The sequence below is a fragment of the Spodoptera frugiperda genome, chromosome 14 (assembly GCF_023101765.2).
Source record: "Spodoptera frugiperda isolate SF20-4 chromosome 14, AGI-APGP_CSIRO_Sfru_2.0, whole genome shotgun sequence".
NCBI classification, from domain to species: Eukaryota; Metazoa; Arthropoda; class Insecta; order Lepidoptera; family Noctuidae; genus Spodoptera; species Spodoptera frugiperda.
In genome coordinates, this window is record NC_064225.1 from 3,779,836 (window position 1) to 3,798,289 (window position 18,454).

An 18,454-nucleotide genomic window follows, 5' to 3' on the forward strand; every position below is an offset into this window, starting at 1 on the left:
CGGTAACCCGGTAGATAGTCAGTAGACACTATTCGACCCTGATGTTAGTACATAGCTATTTAGATAGGTACTTAGAATGAAATATAGATTTCACAGGGATTTTCCAGATAAATACTCAAAATGGACAAAAAAATGATAAACATCCAGAATTTATCAATTTTGAGTGTTTATCCTAAAAATCACCCATCTCTATATAAAAGCGCCTAAAAAGTTTTTTAATGTACTACCTACATGTTAATTTTAACATAAAAATTTGAAAAAAAAATTAAACTTATTTTTATAAAGTGACAAAAAGAGATCTCTCCGGCGGGGAATCGAACCCCGGTCTCCCGCGTGACAGGCGGGGATACTGACCACTATACTACCGAAGACATGCTTACACCACGCCAAATTTTCGTTCGCACTTGTAAACTGTGCGTATAAAATAGATGTAATAGCTAAGTTGTGAAACTATGTGATCGTTTCCATGTAGCTGTGCGAGTAAGATGTGCTATGAAGATGCGCCGCCGCAAAGTAGCTGTGCAAGGAAGATGCGTAGCCCGAATATATGAAGTATCGATAGTAGGGAAGCTACACATAGCACTCATCCAGAGTACGCCGTTTTTCCGTATGAAACTATAGCTTAGCTGAGTCCGTTTCCACCAGTGCTAAGCTATGTGTACCAATGAATATGATTGGTGGAAGCCAAACGCATCCACAGCCACGTAGCATAGCACATCTCTGGTGGAGAAGCACCGTATTATGTTGGATTAAGTAAGACTTTCTCCGGTGAAACATATAAAAAGCATTTAGAATTAGTATTCCCATCAAGTAAACACTCTTTAGACCAAATATTTACAGATCAATACAAACAAAATTCTTTGTTATTTTTCTTAACAAAACAACCGCTAAAATAAAACATATACAATGAATACAAACACAATGAACATAATACGCACGTCAAGCTACCCTATCTTCATCAATAGAATCTCAACACTACACCTTTGTGATAAAGTTGAAAATTAAACAAAGGTATTGTAAGAACGGTATAACTTCATAAGCTACCTTCTATATATTTTGTTTTTCTTTTGTACAAATTCTTTGATCGTATTTCTATACAATAATAACCCAATTTTCCCTTTTAAACTTCCCCGAAGTAATCCATTTAAGATATTTTTCTTTGTGATGAAAGTAAAAGGGATGAAGGAATAGTAAAAATCCGTCAAAAGCCAATAGATTAAAAGGGAACGAGGAACATCGGCTAATTAATGTGAAACATTTACGTTAAATTACTATCGGAACTCGAACTCACACTTATAAGTCGATGGCGAAAACATTAATTTAATGGTGCAAAAATCTCTATTAATCTCTCTCTCTTTGATTCTTATGAGTACTTTTAAACTATGCTCCACATTAGGATGTTCTCCTGTGTCGTGGGTGCGTTTACAAACATACAAATTCACAAACACAATACATGACACGCAGCACCCGAAATAACATACCAGAAGCCCAATTACTCCAATTCGCCATCTTCCCAATCCCCGATTCCTCAACAACCCTTAAATTCCTAACCCCAAAAGGCCGGCAATGCACTTGTACACACCTCTGGTGTTTCAGGTGTCCATGGGCGGCGGCTATTGCTTACCATCAGGTGATCCGACTGCTCGTTTACCAACTTATACCATAAAAAAAGAACAATTTGTGGTTCACAAAAAGAGTTGCTCCGTGAGGCTATCGTACCCTCTACACGTTGCACGGCAGCCAGTTGCTTAGTTACCAACCGTGCAGTTAATTTCGGAGTAATATAATGGAAATGAAAATAATGACTGGTGTTTGGTAATAGGCCCATTCTCAATAACAAAGAGACTCTCTTGTCAATTACAATGGGTTCAATGTCAAGTATAAACATTGTTAACAAATTGTTACCGCTTTCATTCAGTAACACAAACTGAGCAGAACAATAAAAAAAGATTTTTTTATGCTTAGTTTCAGCAAAAAATTGTTTGAAACTAGCTCCGGCAAACTTCGCGCCGCCTCAAACATTTTGGACTTCCACAAATAATTCAAGATCAACATTAGCCAAATCAGTCCAGCTATTCTCGAGTTTTAGTGGGAATAACGTACTGCAATTGTTGCAGTTTTTATCCATAATATATCCTATATACTAAGAATATAGTTTTTTCTAATTTTAGATGTGCACGTAACTAAAAAAAACATTTAAAAATGACTAACCGGTAGTACAATTATTTAAACAAACGATTATTCACGTGTAGACAACAAGTGAATAAAACTATAATATTTTACTTCCAAGCATGTGAATTTTAGGCCTTAGTCGTTTACGTTTTTCGTTTTACCTAAGCAATTGCCGCCGCCCATTAACACCCGCAACATCAGAGAAGTCGCGGGTACGTTGCCAGCCTTTTAAAAAGAAATACGCTCTTTTCTTGAAGGTTTCATGGCCTATCAAACCATCAAATGATTGTTAAAATCTCGGGTTTAAGTCTCCCATATATTCGAGATCAAATAGTACTACCATCGGTAGCCCTCATTCAATTTGTTAAGGCGAGAGGATCCAAGGGTGCTTACTTTGCGAATCGTACGGCTTAACCTGAACTGGGGCGTTTTAAGAAAATGAACTTAACATAGCTATGTGTAGGTAGTTAGGTATCCTGCTTAATTACTAACGCTGTTAGGAGATTGGGTTTCACTGTGATTCTTGTACGGTCTGGAAATATATGGTTGCTATTGTTTTGATGACTAGAATAACATTTGTTGCCAATCTTATGTCCAAATATTCAATTGCCGTTCAATTTAAGTCGCTTTTAAAAATAGTTCTGTCACTATAAATTCTTTATAAAATGACAGAGATAGCACGATATTTAAGTACAACTTAAAATTGAGTAGCATTTCAGTATTCGGGGGTTAGTCTTCTTGTGGGTGTTGTAAGAAGCTATTAAAAAATTATCATAAACAGACATCGATTAGCAGATTTTTCTTATAAATCTGAACCTATAAAATGTTTAAACAATGAAATGAATGAAATGAATTTATTTTTGAAAATAGGCTACAAAAGAGATTTTTCGCGTCAAAAATAATTATATAAAAAAATCTAGATGAGGTCGGCTCAGTTCAGTCTGCCAAGTGCGGAGATGATTATACGGAGCTGTGAAAGACCTAACTTGTTACCGGGGCTCCGGCTCCAAGAGCAGGAGTAGGAACAGCGTGGTATTTAGTCAGTGAGAGTCTGACACTCCCTCTCGCCTCACCCAAGACGGAGAAGTCAAGACTATCCTCTCTCAAAAAAAAGTGTGGAGATAGTAACAAACCATTTTAATGTAAAGGCTAGAGGAGGCCCAGAGTCATGTCTGTCTGTGAATGGTGGACTGTCTCAATCCATTGTGGACTGTCTTGGACTACTATCATTGTAGTAAAACAATGACCTTTTCAAACTTCATGACACCAAACCGATCGATCCTTTATCTAGTCAACATTATCCTTCAAAGACAAAATCTCAGATTACAAATATATTAATCATTCGCAACCACATCTAAAATCTAGCACAACCGATGTATAGCACTATGTAATAGTATCCACCTAGCACTATAATATAATATAAATCCTTACCTCTCTATTTACCTACAGCATCTACAGTTGTGTGTGTAGAGACACGTAGTCATTAGTACTAACGCAGAATATTCTCGACAAATATCCAGTCTCTAGTGTATTTGATTACAACATGACAATTTCATATACGAACTTGCTATAATTTGGCAATGTAGTTGTTATAAGATTACTAGCAAACCCCAGCGAATTCCGTTTCGCTACCAGAAGGGCTTTTCTCTTGATTATTTTTTGTATAAACCTCACGGAGCCTGAGACCTTTTCAACGAATGCAAAACCGTGGAAATCGGTTCGTGCGTTCTGGAGTTATAGCGTCAGGAAGGAAAACCCGACTTATTTTTATATTATAGATTTATGCCCGGTTTACATTATTCCAGTCCAGCGATCCAGTCCAGTACTGGATTGCTTACTGGAAAAATGTAAACCGGCACTGGAATGAACTGAATCCAGTAAGCATTCCAGTCCAGTAACTGGATTCGCGGTCTACTTTTCGGTCCAGTGCGATCAATCCAGTGCAACTGGAATAATGTAGACGGCCAATCCAGTGCCATTCCAGTGCTGACGAAGTACACACGTGTTGGTTGTTTTTGCGGACTTTTTTTGCGAAGAAAAAGGATTTAACAATGGTGAAGAAGTTATCTGAAGACGAAACTTATAAAGTTTGTCTCTATACACAGAAGAAGGACAATATAGGTGGTGAGCCTATTGCCATATACTGGGCACATTTCCAGTCACCGTGCTAATAATTAAATTATTTTCGAAAACCCGAAAAAAGCGCAGTAATACTTGGCCCGACCCGGGTATCGAACCTGAGACCCCTTGCCAGGCACTTACAACCACTCTGATAACGAGGCAGTCTTCCGCAAATTGTTGTGTTCCTTTTTTTTTAGTTCCTTATCAACCTCATTAATAACTTCTTGTAGCAAGAGTGATTGAGCACGTTGAAAACATTTTCGAAACTGATCTCTTCTTGAAATCATTGTCACTGTAGTGTTCACACTTCAACGGCTTCTAAATAACTGGAATAATGTAGACGTACAGATCCAGTCCAGTAAGTAATCCAGAACTGGACTGGATCGCTGGACTGGAATAATGTAAACCGGGCATTAGAAACCACTGACAAACGGTGAAGGAAAACATCGTAAGGAAACCTGGACTTATAATTTCTAATTATAAGTTTAAATCGCCAATTCGCATTGAGCAAGCGTTGTGATTAATGCTCAAACCTTCTTCGTGTGAGAAGAGGCATTTGTTCAGCAACTTATAGGCTGTTAATGTAATGTAAAATGTAGTTGTTAAAAGCATATAGTGTGGGAAAGCCAAGCTTCAGTAGGAATGGGCCGACTCGACCAGAGTGGTACCACGGCCTCACAGAAAACCGACGTGAAACAACGCTTGCGTTGTGTTTCGTTCTGTGAGTGAGGTTAACGGAGATCCAATTAGCCCCCTCCCCTATCTCCTCAATCCTTGTGAAGTTTGGAACGTGGGAAATAAGTTGCTAGAATGCACGACTTTTTCCAGTAAAGACCCGGTTATTACTAAAACTCTTATAACTAACTTACATATGCATACTACATATACTTGAATCCCCAACAAACCTCAGATTCCTGGTCTCTAAAAGGTCGGTAACGTACTTGTAATCGCCGTCCTTGGATATCAGAGGGTCCATGGTTACAAGTGCATTGTTGACCACGTGGTTTTTATGCCGAGGGTCGTGGCAGAGGACATTTAATTTTATGGCTGATTATGATGATTCCTATCAAATATCATGTGTAAACTACTCTTAAACATTCTTCCACGCAGTTTTACTTGCTCTGCTCGGCCCTTACCGTCACCGATAAATGGACTATCCAAACGAACTCTTCAGTTTTATAATATTAGTATGAATAAAAAATTATTAGATTCAAACAGCATTCAAATTTCACGACGCAAATGAAAGACAAATATTGATTGTTGAAATCGTATAACCGACAGAAGTGATGATGTAACACTAACTATTCGTGCACACTAAAACCAGCTGTGATAGTATTTGCATGCTTCAGCCATAAGGTCGATATTCCAATGAAGCGGAACGGAACTGTGCGGAAATGAACTAATAGAGTTTGGAGTTGTACAAATTATTTGGTACTTGCATTTACCTATTGCTCTAACTGGGTTAATATACTTAAAATTGTAATCTATGATGCCTTGTATGGTTTTTTTAGGGGGTAAAATCATCAAATGACTTCTCCCTCTTTAAGCGAATCGCCTCATTTAAAGAGGGAGAATATCATACTCTTACAGACTAAAAACCACCCCGTTCCTACATCTGCTTTTCGAGCCGCAGCCTCGGTAAACCCGCTAGGTAGTCCGCAGCTCCGGATCAGGCATCAGCCCTACTGGGCCCCATCTGTGGTGGCCTGATGCCTCTTCGAGGCGCGCGCAGAACGCGACGTGCGAAACGTACGGATCTGTTTGCCCTGATCGTTTAGGGAGAGAGTTTTGAATTTGATTCCAGAGCCAAATAAAGCTGGACATGGCAGATTTGATTTTAAAATCAGAAAAAATTGCCTGTGAAGCAATAGCACATATAGCATAGTAAAGTAGTGTAATGAATATTGTCATTTACATGAGAAATTTGGCAAAACTTCGGTGTCCTTTACATCTCTGCTTACCCTAAAACAAGCGTGTTATACAATAAATAGTAGTAGAGAGACTGGTGAGGTAATTAACACAAGATTTAGTGACGTTGATATAGGAGCAGCTTCGTGGTTTGAAACAACCCGCAAACACCGCAGTAATGGGTGCTGTACAGCATAGATTTATACTCATTGAAGATTTGAGGTGGCACATCTTATGTCTTAAATTACATTACTTTTAATCATAATAATTACAGATAATATTTACAACTTAAAAATACCAAAAAAAAAAGGAATAAAAACTAACTTAAAACTAAAATAAAGGCGTTAGGCGTGGTTAGGCGTCGAAGTACTCGTCCGCATCGCTGTCACTGGGGAACGTTCCCAGAAGACTGGCCGCATTGCCACGTTGAATGGCAATGCTTATCTTCTGACCGAAGAAATAGCCAGCCTTCTGGTCACGCGTAGAGTCGAATTACATTACTTATGTATATAATTAACTCCTGACAAAAATAGGTGTATATTATAACTAAAGTGTAACACCCACTTTTCAACAGTTACTAAAGTGGGACCATTACAAACAAGCGAACTAGGAATTGCAATCTAACAACATTTTCAATCCAGCCAGATTTTTGCTAGATTAGCTTGAATTCAGCTGGATAAAGATATAACTTACGACCCAAAAGAATCTTAACGATCTTAGTTTAAGGGATGCATTAAACGACAATAACAAATTTAAAAATAAAACCATAATTCAGAGAATGGGCCGGCTCGACCGGAGTTATACCACGCCCTCACAGAAAACCGACGTGAAACAACGCTTGCGTTGTGTTTTGAAGCCGCGGTAAATTCGCTAGGCAGTGCGCAGTTCTGGCCAACACATAAAACCCTTTTCTCCAATGAGGCAAACTATTTCGAAAGAAACTGTAGAAACCTCTGCGAGGATAAAAACCATAATATTAACTTACTATTATTAGGTAGTAAGTATAATAAACTATTGTATAAGATAACACTGCATACAAACTTGCTCATATTCCCATTACAAACTTATACAACTTCATATGAAAGGCAAGATTCGTACATTGAACTAAACTTTTAACAGGCTTCCTTGTCGCAAATTTTCTACGAGATATTGTCACTAGTTTCTTTAAAACATTATATATTTTATATACAAACTAATTTAACTCTATATAATATGTATATAAGGTTTTAAATTGAAAAAATACTCGTAATCAATAATTACTATTGTAATCTTCAAACACAACACTACCTCTCATTAAAGCCGTGGCAGATACATTACAAGAAGGTGTGCTATAATATCCAGGCATTTTTTTTGAGGGGGAAAATTCATGCAATTAGGTCTCCGGCCTTGGGCGAGGCCAGAGGGAGTCTCAGACTCTTACTGACTAAAAATCCACCCCGTTCCTACTCCTGCTTTTCGAGCCGGAACCCCGGTAACCCGCTAAGCAATCCGCAGCTCCGGATAATATCCAGGCTGGGAAGCGGGATGGAGTTTGAACATCGCAGTGTTCAAAGTTCGGGTTTATCAGAGAGCGCTGCTGCTTTCGGTGCCCTTAATCTACTCTAACGGCACCCACGGCAAGAGCAGGTATAGTGGCAAAATAATGTATTCTATTTGTTATCATCACACGATTTAGCTAAACAATAGCTATGACTGCATGGTTGACGTGGGGGCTGGGCAACCGACTGCCGCGCAACGATTCCTGCACGGGGCAACTCTTTGTGTGATCCAGAAATTGTTGTTCCGGGTCTAGGTGTCGTGTGTATGTGAACTTGTATGTTTATAAACGCACTCACGAAACTGGAAAAAAACCCAGTCTCACGTTTAAAAAAAATTCAGTCCAGTTACCTAAATATCTAGACAACTCTTCAAAATATATTTCAGTGAAAGAGAACTTCGCTTACTCGCAACACCATCAAATCAACGCTAGAAAAAGCTTTACACTCGAACCAACAGGGATTTAGGAGTAATCCAATCACCGGCACGAAGGATACTCAAATAGAAACGTACATAGCACAGCAATCAGCTAGGGAAACGGGTTTGGTTCATAAAACTGCGTTTTGCGAGAAACCCCGTTTTTAGGTCATTTTTCGGGGGTCATTTTACTTTCTTTCAATTTCTTTACTGACTTGTTTGGTTTGGTTAACATTGCGCCTTTTATCCGCGAAAAAGTAGGCAGAGGTGCATATTACAGCACGTAATGCCGCTATACAATGTACACCCACTTTCCACCATTTGTATTATAAGTTCCATGTAATAAGAGGTACCTAAGCCTATTACTATATATACTGAGCAAAACTCCAGACTCCGTGCTACCACTAAGCAATTTGCGAAAAACCAAAAAAAGTCCAGTAATACTTTGCTTGACACTCGGATCGAGAATCGAACCCGAGACTCTTGCCCGGCAGTCACACTTGTTACCAATGGACCAACGAGGCAGTCGTTTAGTTGGGTCCCAGTTCGAATTCTGGATCAAACAAAACATTACTTTACAGTAATGTTTTTGGAACAAGCACCTAGCTTCACTGACGGACAGACTTTCAGACTATTATTTATCTGTCGACATTTTAAAAGTACCTATTTATGGTTTAATTGGAATAAATGACTTGAATTTGACCCAATACCAACACAAAAAGTAAAAAAAATCTCATTCTTAATCCCAAATTAAGATGTATAAGGACCAATGGAATTGGAAATAAACATGGAATTTATCGCCGCACCCAATACAAGGCGGACTAACAAGGTGCAGGAATAAAACATGAGTCCCCTACCAGCCCTTACCTGGGCAGCAATGAATAATCTTACGTACATTGATGTTTATGTATGAATTCCGGATCATGTTCGATTTATTTTCATTTATTCTTACTTGGCTTTGATTTTTTGGTCAGTTAAAAGCTACGTCACGCCTTTTATTTTCAAAGGTACCTACACGTAACGTACATTTACTTCTCACCATTTATGTTATAAGTCCCATGTAATAGGGGGTGAGTCTATTTGACTGCACGGTTGGTGCGGTGGCTGGGCAACTGGCTGCCGGGGTAGCGGGTTCGATTCCCGCACGGAGCAACTCTTTGTTTGATCCACAAATTGTTGTTTCGGGTCTGGGTGTCATGTGCATGTGAACTTGTATGTTTGTAAACGCACCCACGACACAGGAGAAAATCCTAATGTGGGGCAACGTTTTTTAAAAGAAATAAAGAAATAAAAAAAAATGTTATATGCTGGGCACAATTTCAGACTCCGTGCTACTATTGAGATATTTTTGAAAAACCGAAAAAAGTCCAGTTATGCTTTGCCCTACCCACGGATCAAACCCAAGACCTCATGTCCGGCAGTCGCACTTACGACCACTCGAGCAACGAGGCAATCAAAACCAAAGAAACCGTAGCTTGACCCAAGAATCAAACCTAGACTGACACCTTGAATCACTTCTACTTATACAATAGTTTGGGAATCTTTTTCTGCCAGGGAAAAAATCATCCAACGACTTCACCCGCTTTGAGCGAGGCGAAAGGTAGTGTCAGGCTCTTACTGACTAAAAACCACTTTATTCCTACTCCTGCTTTTCGAGCCGGCGGAGCCCCGGTAAACCGGCTAGGTAGACCGCAGCTCCGATTTAAAGGGCTACTTTATACCCCATTGGCATTCATAATATTATTTGTCACATACCACATTTTTAAGCCTACACAAAATATGGCTGAATGATAGACTTTGCATACATATATATTGCATAAATATTATCACAACCAATATTTTTTAGTTAAAACCACGCAACAAAATGTTATATTTATGTGACCACCTACCATACCTACGTTGTTTTCTAAAATAACAAAAAATAGCGACAAGTATAACATACTGTTGTTTTTATCGTTCCAAAACCGTATTTTAGTGTGGAGTTCATATTTTCAAATTTTTACCAGTTATGTTATAAGTCCTGTGTAGTAAGGGAAAAACCTATTGTCATAATTGGGACACAATAGGGATAATGACGGGGTATGTAAATTAAAAATGTATTGAGTCCGTTAATTAGGTAATGAAAAAATATTCGACACGTATTTTTTTGTTTTGTCATATAAGATAACAATATTTAGATAAAACGAATCAAAGTTTAGAAGTGGGTGCAAATTGATCTGGGCTATTTCTACGTATAAAACATGCCTAGAACTGACGTCACGCGATATTTTAAATCGACATATCTTCAAAAGTATTTGTTTCCGTAAGAAAATAAAAAATACGTGTCTAATATTTTGAACTTGACTAAATAGATTTTTAATTTTCACACCCCGTCATCATCCCTATTGTCTAATATTTGAAAATAATATACAAGACGAAAATTATAGTCATCTACTCTATTCGAAAAGTTTTCTACAATACAAAAATATGTCCTATAAAACTTTCAGAATCAGACTTATACCTAGAAGCATTATCTACACTACGTAAGTAAGTACCTGTTATTATAAAAATCTAAAAAGTATTCTGACGTCCACTTAGGGAATGTCGCAAAAAGCGAAATGTCTAAAAGTCAGTACATTATTTTCGTCTAATAATAGAAAGCCTATTTTCACTGAAGCCACTAATGGACTGTCTGGTTCAAAAGTTAATGGTATCTCTATCTATTTTATACATTTTCAACAAAATAATGTAGAAGAAATGCCATTCCAGTGTTTTTTTTTTATAGTATAAGCCGGTAAACGAGCAGACTGATCACCTGATGGTAAGCAATTGCCGCCGCCTATGGACACCCGAAACACAAATGTTTTGTCAGCCTTTTGGGGGTTAGGAGTTAAGGGTTGTTGGGGAATCGGGGATTGCGAAAGAGGATAATTGGGCCTCGGGTAACCATAACGCAAGCGTTGTTTCACGTCAGTGTTCTGAGAGGCTGAGGTATCACTCCGGTCGAGCCAACGCATTGGTGACGAAGCGTGGCTCTCCCGCATTTAAAATCTACTTATGCATGTTAAAACGTATTAGCGACATCTATGAATTGTTTACGAAACTACTAAACGATAAAAATTAACGTTTTGCATTCACTATTCACTACTTCCAATATGATTATAATTTTATACACCATGGTAGTTTACAAAATTGCCTATCCAATAATGCTTAAACCCAAAATCGAACCCGATACCCTTTAGCAATGGCACCTGCGACCACTTGGCAGTAATAGGTAGTTTCTTGATTACAGAAGATATCCCTTGAACTTTATGTAATTTCTTGAAACAGCTTTGGAATTGTACCAATTCCTCTATTAATTTAATCTTACAAGTTGCAATCATCAAATGATTTCGTATTAAAGAATAAGTACTTATTTATTTCTATTTAATCAAAGCTCTTTATTCGTACTTATATTATAAAGTGGAATGATTTGAGTGTATCTTACCTTTCCCGAAAAGGGTGCATACATTTTTGAAAGGCGGGCAATGCACTTGTAGTCTTGTACCTACTTCAGTGTTGTTGTTCATGAATGGTGCAGATCGCTTACAATGACTTATCGAATAAAAACAATGTGTTGTTTTTTTTAATTGAACGATTTATAAAAGTCACATCTAGAAAAGGTAACTTTTAAAAGAGTAATATACGCTACTTAAATCTCAAAATTTATACAGGAATATCACTACATAGTACAAAACAAAGTCGCTTTTTTGTCCCTATGTCCTTATGTATGCTTAAATCTTTAAAACAACGCAACGGATTTTGATGTGGTATTTTTAAATAAATAGATTAATTTAAAAGTAAGGTTTATATATGTATATAACTAGCTACTTCTGCGCGGTTTCACCCGCTCTGCTTGGCTCCTATTGGTCATAGCGTGATGTTTTATGCCTATAGCCTTCCTCGATAAATGCACTATTCAACACAAAAAGAATTATTCAAATCGGACCAGTAGTTCTGGAGATTAGCGCGTTCAAAGAAACCAACAAATTATTCAGCTTTAAAATATTAGTATAGATACATGCATAATATATATTATCACCGTTGCACCCATGCGAAGTTGGGGCGGGTCGCTAGTATATAATAAATTCCAAAACAGGGAAAGCCACAGACACAAAACTAGTCTGGAATAATAATAGTAGTAATGAGAATTGTTAATGTTGTAAGACTTGTTTTCGTAATTATATCATGTTTGTTTTGATTTGAAGAGAGGAAACCGAAATGCGATGGGATTTATAGGAAATTTCGGACTACGGGGAATTTGCAACAGTTTCATTTGTGATTGGCATTAGCTTACTATTACTTTGTCTGTTCGAATTTAGCCTTTGTACACAGTATGTACATTAAAGACAAATTTTACAATTAATAATTATGTTATCGGCTTACTCACGTAACTGTTTTACGAGGAAATCGACTAGTTTTAACCCTTGCTAGCAGGGCTAGTAAATAAGTAATTAATTTAGTATGTCTCACGACAGTTACAATAAAACCATAATTTTTCTGATTGACACATTTTAACCTCATCATCATCATCATCATCAGCCGAAAGACGTTAACTGCTGAACACAGATCTTCCCCTTAGTCCTGCACTTAGAACGACAACACGCTACCTGCTTCCACTAGCTCCCCACAACTCTGCCGATATCGTCGGTCCACCTAATGGAAACCCACGCTACGAATTTAATTACGGAATATACCTACGTGAAAATGTCCTTCAACTAAACTGAATCAGACTTTGTGAAACAGAACCTTAGTTATACGGAACACAAGCATTTCCATTTTCCTACCTACATCTGACCGTCACAATCTAACATAGGTACTAGGTACATTGCAAGCAAGTAAATACAAGCTCAGTTATATACAAGCTATATACCAGAGGGAACGTTATGTGAATCAGAGCGGGGAAGATTTATAGCTACCGACTGAGACCATTTAGCTCAACCCGTAAGCGCTACATACTGCAATGTTGAAACTTGGAATGCACGCCATCTATGTTTTGGGACGTGTAACTAAGTTAAAATGTGTTTTGGTGCTGTACTATTTCTTTTTTCTTACCGGTAAGTATTATTTTTTTTGTTATGTGATTTTATATAGTCATAAAAGGCTTGTTTCATTATACATCGGATTTAAAATACAATTTTTCATTACGCTGACTTCTGCCTACCTCTTCGAAAATGAAAAAGTAAGACGATTTTTTTTATGGGATAGGAGGCAAACTAGCAGACGGATGGTAGTAAGCGTTCATAAAAAATATATAAAATAAATATACTATACTAAATATATCAAATAAATTAATACAAACGAATATCGGACCCTAAAAAAAAAGTAAAAAAGTTTCTCTCCGGCGGGGAATCGAACCCCGGTCTCCCGCGTGACAGGCGGGGATACTTACCACTATACTACCGAAGACTTGTAACTAGAGCGTAAAATATTCAACTCCAATTTTTTTCAGAATATTTCAATCAAAAATAATTTTAAAACATCACTGTTCCGAAGTCGGTTAAAATGTTCAAATAAATATAAACTCTTAAAATAATATTAATTTCTATGAGAAATAATACATTTTGAACATTTTGCCACAAAACTAAATCATAAAAAGTGACAAAAAGGGATCTCTCCGGCGGGGAATCGAACCCCGGTCTCCCGCGTGACAGGCGGGGATACTGACCACTATACTACCGAAGACTTGATGTTAGCTGGCGAAATAGCGGTACATACCATACGTAACAAAAACCAAGATATAATTTAATATGACGTCATAGTTCCTTTTATTTTAAAATGAGACTTTTTTAAAGCCAAAAGCTAAAATTAAATGCTTTGAGACCTTAATTATATTCTTTTATAACATTTTATAAACATTTGATGTTACAAATTGGTTAATAAATAATTGTATAGAATGTTACCTTATATTTATTTAATCAGCTGCTTAAAATACTATTTAAGATACTTAATCAATATTTTTCTAAGAAATTAATGTGTGCGATTATGAACCTTATAATCACTACTTGAAAACTGGTTCTAAATGATTAAAACCTGTTTTGTGAATTCAGCTAATACAAAAATAACTATTATTTATTTATTTAAACTAAAGATTAGTATTCAAATAATCACTCAATCCTAAAACACTATTTTATGGTATAAGCCGGTAAATGAGCAGACGGATCACCTGATAGCAAGCAATCGCCGCCGTCTATGACACCTGAAACACCAGAGGCGTTACAAGTCCATTGCCAGCCTTTTGAGGGTTAGGAATTTAAGGGTTGTTGAGGAATCAGGCAGTAGGAACGGGGTGGTATTTGAACCTCCAGTAAGAGTCTGACACTCCCTCTTACCTCGCCTAAAGCAGGAGAAACACATTGGATGCGTTATCACTCCTCAAAAAACGTACCTGTCATATAATCACTCATTCCGTGGTAACACTCCGGTTGAGCTATTTAAACAAATGGTCACTCTCCCACACTTAAATACACTTACTAGAATAATATTCAAACACCTTTTTAAAACTAATTTTCATCTCAAAAACAGAAAATTAACACCCAAACTCTAATATCCCATTCAATTTTCAATATAAACTAATAACTTTGAAAAACTAAACAACTTTCCTTATCTTTATGTAGTTGACTATACAAACTATCTAAAGTACAACTACTGTCAACTAAATACTTGTCAAAGACAAAAGACTAAAGACAGTTAAGCAAGGAAACTCCTTGCTTAAAGTTCGTAACTATGGATACAGGGACGGATCGTGGATCATCTTATTTTAGAAGACATTGGGCCCCTTGATAATATGGGGGCTTAATTATTCAGACTGATCAGCGTCACATATGGGCCCCTGCAACTCTAGAGAAGTGTGGTGTAAATTGCCACTTGGTAGCCTGTCTTTTTTAAGGTCTCGGGGTTGGTTCTCGGGTCCAACAAAGTATTTTTGGGGTACTATTACTTAGTAATAGCACGGAGCCCGGATATCATGCTCATTGTATTGCAATGTAGCAGAGCATAGTTACCCCGTGCTACATCGGGGTAATGGGCCGGCTCGCCTGGAATGACACCACGACCTTACAGAAAACAGATTTGTACCTCTGTCTGCCCCTTCGGAGATCAGACGGCATCACGATACTGTTCCAATCTTCCCAATAAAACCGATTCCCCAACAACCCTTAAATTAAGTAACCCCAATAAGGTTTCTTGTTGCAACGCACTGTGTAACGCCTCTAGTGTTTCTAATATTATGTACCATAAAGCGGCGGCAGTATTGCAGTACAATCATTTTGAGTCCGATCTTCTGGTTTACCGGCTTAGTGTCCCAGGGCCCCATAAACCCCCAATCCGGCCCTGCTTCGTCATTATAAACTTAAAGCATCGGTCATTATGGGTATAAACAAACTTCTTACTGCTCTCTGTAACAAGGTCTCCGACTCGAAAGTCTCGTAAGAAAATTTCCACAGTTACTTACTCCAACTTTTCATACTTCGCTAACGATGTCTCTCTCTTTGGATATTTTTAATTGTAATATCAATAACCAGTTTTTAATGACACCCGGTGAGATATTGAACTAGTTTTGTTTTTATAGTGTTTTGTTCGTTTTGTTTGCTGGTCACGCCATCAGGTAGGGTTTGTTTAAACTGGTTTTTATGTATTGTTTAAATTAGTGGATAGTTTGCGTATGTTGGTCGATAGATGGCGTTATTAATAACTAATCTGCTCTTAACTTGTTTGGTATTTTATAGGCGAATTCAGATTCATGATAAAACACTAACAATGAGATAAGATTTTTGTATGACGCAAGTATTTTTTTTACACTACGACTGTGGCAATTAAGCTCGCAACCCACCTGATGGTAAGTGGTTACCGTGGCCTATGAACGCATGCAACACTTTGGGCATTACATGCGCTTTGCGACTTATAAAAAACCTAAGTAGTCCCTTCTGAAAGAACCGCAAGTTACACACAACAGCTAATAATTGCTAACAAAATTTTATCAGGCGCTTACAGACATACGTCCTAACTTCCCGATTTAACCCAACAACAATACGTTAAACTTCACCAAAATCATATTTACTCTCCTCATTTACCCCATTCATCTTGATATACCCATCAAACGATGATTGAACACAAACGAACCACAGTCTGTCTTAGCGTTTCATTCTTTACTCATCTATGACGTCATGTATCATTTTTATAGTGTGCACTCGACGTTAAAAGGGTGCTGTTTGATGGACGACCCTATAGCAATCTTTGACCAACAATAATCGCCACTAAACACACGAATTTCAACCTTAAGACAACAAGAATACAGTCTGAATGAACTGTAAATTGATTTTTGTCGAAAGGGAAGCACAGACATAAAACGATAACCGATTGGTTGTCAGTGTCAGTCATTGTAGATTTTCTTTGTCGCTTGGTTGGTTCCAATTTGGGTCAAATCTCGAAGTAACAAGGTCATTTTGTGTGACAACTTGCGCCAACTTTGGAGCCAATGTTCGGATATTGGATTCGACAATTTACTGGGGGAAAGTGGAATATTTTTGGACGTTTTAAAATTCACTAGAAAATTCAGCTTGTGTTCCTTAAATAAAAATCTGTACTAAATATTTTATACTTACCTTTTTCTGAAGCTTTTAAAAGGCGCTTAGGTTTTGAGAAAATAGACTAGTTTTTACCACACTAAAACCACTCCTATGGTCATTTCAGTATCAGTAGCCATCAGAACACAGTTGGGATCCAGTAGGGTAGTGACGTCGATTCGGAGCTGCAGACTGCCTAGTGGGTTACCAGGGCTCCGACTAGGAGTAGGAACTAAGTGGTTTTTAGTCAGTAAGAGTCTGACACTTCCTCTTGCCTCACCCAAGGCGGGAGAATTCATTGGATGCCGGATGACGCACGTGCCCAACTATCAGGTCCTCTAGGGCACTCTATAAACCGCCACTGAAAAAACCTAGCTACCTATAATCATTTCGATACCAGACCTAATAACAATAACGTTGTTCCTACTACTATCTACGAGTAATAGGCAATAAAAACCCACGAAATAACCGGTTAAAAGCCTTTAACCTACAAGAAAATCTAGCTGCTAGAACAAATAATCACTAAAAACAAAAAACCTTTCTCCAATAACGATATTTCCAACATAAAACTTTATTACAACCACATATGATTCGGAAAATGCGAGCATTTTAATCTTAAAAGTCAATTTAAGTCGTAAAAACGACCTCGGGGCTATTCGGGACATCTGTGCGTGAACCCGATAATTTACGAAGCCAATACTGTGGGTTAGGTTAGTCTGAGGGCGCGCGAAAGATAATTGTGGTGTTATAGCACTGCCCGTTTTGTCAGAGCAATTGGTAGTAGCGCTGATTTACGATTTGTTGCTATGACAAAAATTGTAGGCGCTTGCTTGTTATATTTTTATTTTTAGCTCTATTTAAATTGATAAATGGAAATATGAGGCTATTGAAGTGACGTTGCATATTTACTTATGTTCTTGTATCTTTTGATTTAATTCAATACCTAAAGTCAAGGTTAGTAGGTACATACTATTAAAAACCATAGGTACCTACAAAGCCCAACCAAGATCAATATAGTTTTTTGCCCATGGCTAGATCGAACTAGTACCAAAATTAAATACAGGACACCCAATACAATCGATAAAACATCTACAATACCATAGCTATGTCACAAGATACGCAAATTGCCACACAAAAATCGTCCTTATTACTTAGCAGAAAACGTGAAAGTAGGGCAAGCGTGAAATAGCAACAAACCCGTGGCTAATGCGTGAGTTTTCACAGCGCACTATTAATTCACTCACATCTTGCTTCGGATTAATTCATCAGTCGACCGATCCAGAGAGTGACGGCGACGTAGACCCAAAGCTCACTAGAAATGGCAAGAGCCGGTCGATGGCAGCCGGTAGATTTATTATATTCCGACTGGAATCTATCGATCGACATCGACCATTCCATTCCACCATCGATCGTTCGTATCTATCGGCTATCGATCGATTGGTGTGGTAGGAATTATCGATCGCGGTCAATAATCCATTCTACCATCGGTCGATGGTATCGATCGGTCGTTGGTCGAGTGGTCGCAAATGCAACTACCGAACAAGGGGTCTGCGATTGCCGTGTTGGGCAAAGCATTACTGGGCTTTTATCGGATTTTCGAAAAATTTCTCGGTAGTAGCACGGAATCTGGAAACGTGCCCGGGATATGGTAATAGGATCACCCCCAATGACATGGGACTTATTAACACAAATGGAGAAAAGTGTGTGTACATTGTATA

The 18,454-nt window shown here is 37.9% G+C and overlaps 1 long non-coding RNA gene and 3 other non-coding genes across 4 annotated transcripts in view; 1 reads left to right on the top strand and 3 right to left on the bottom strand.

Moving 5' to 3' along the window:
- LOC126911421 (uncharacterized) overlaps positions 1 to 18,454 on the top strand; it is a 369,919-nt gene that overhangs the window by 25,052 nt on the left and 326,413 nt on the right. The gene's annotated exons all lie outside the window — the stretch shown is intronic.
- Positions 300 to 371, bottom strand: Trnad-guc (transfer RNA aspartic acid (anticodon GUC)). The gene has a single exon. It is a non-coding gene; the product is annotated as a tRNA-Asp (tRNA).
- Positions 13,510 to 13,581, bottom strand: Trnad-guc (transfer RNA aspartic acid (anticodon GUC)). Its single transcript has one exon. It is a non-coding gene; the product is annotated as a tRNA-Asp (tRNA).
- Trnad-guc (transfer RNA aspartic acid (anticodon GUC)) lies at positions 13,786 to 13,857 on the bottom strand. Its single transcript has one exon. It is a non-coding gene; the product is annotated as a tRNA-Asp (tRNA).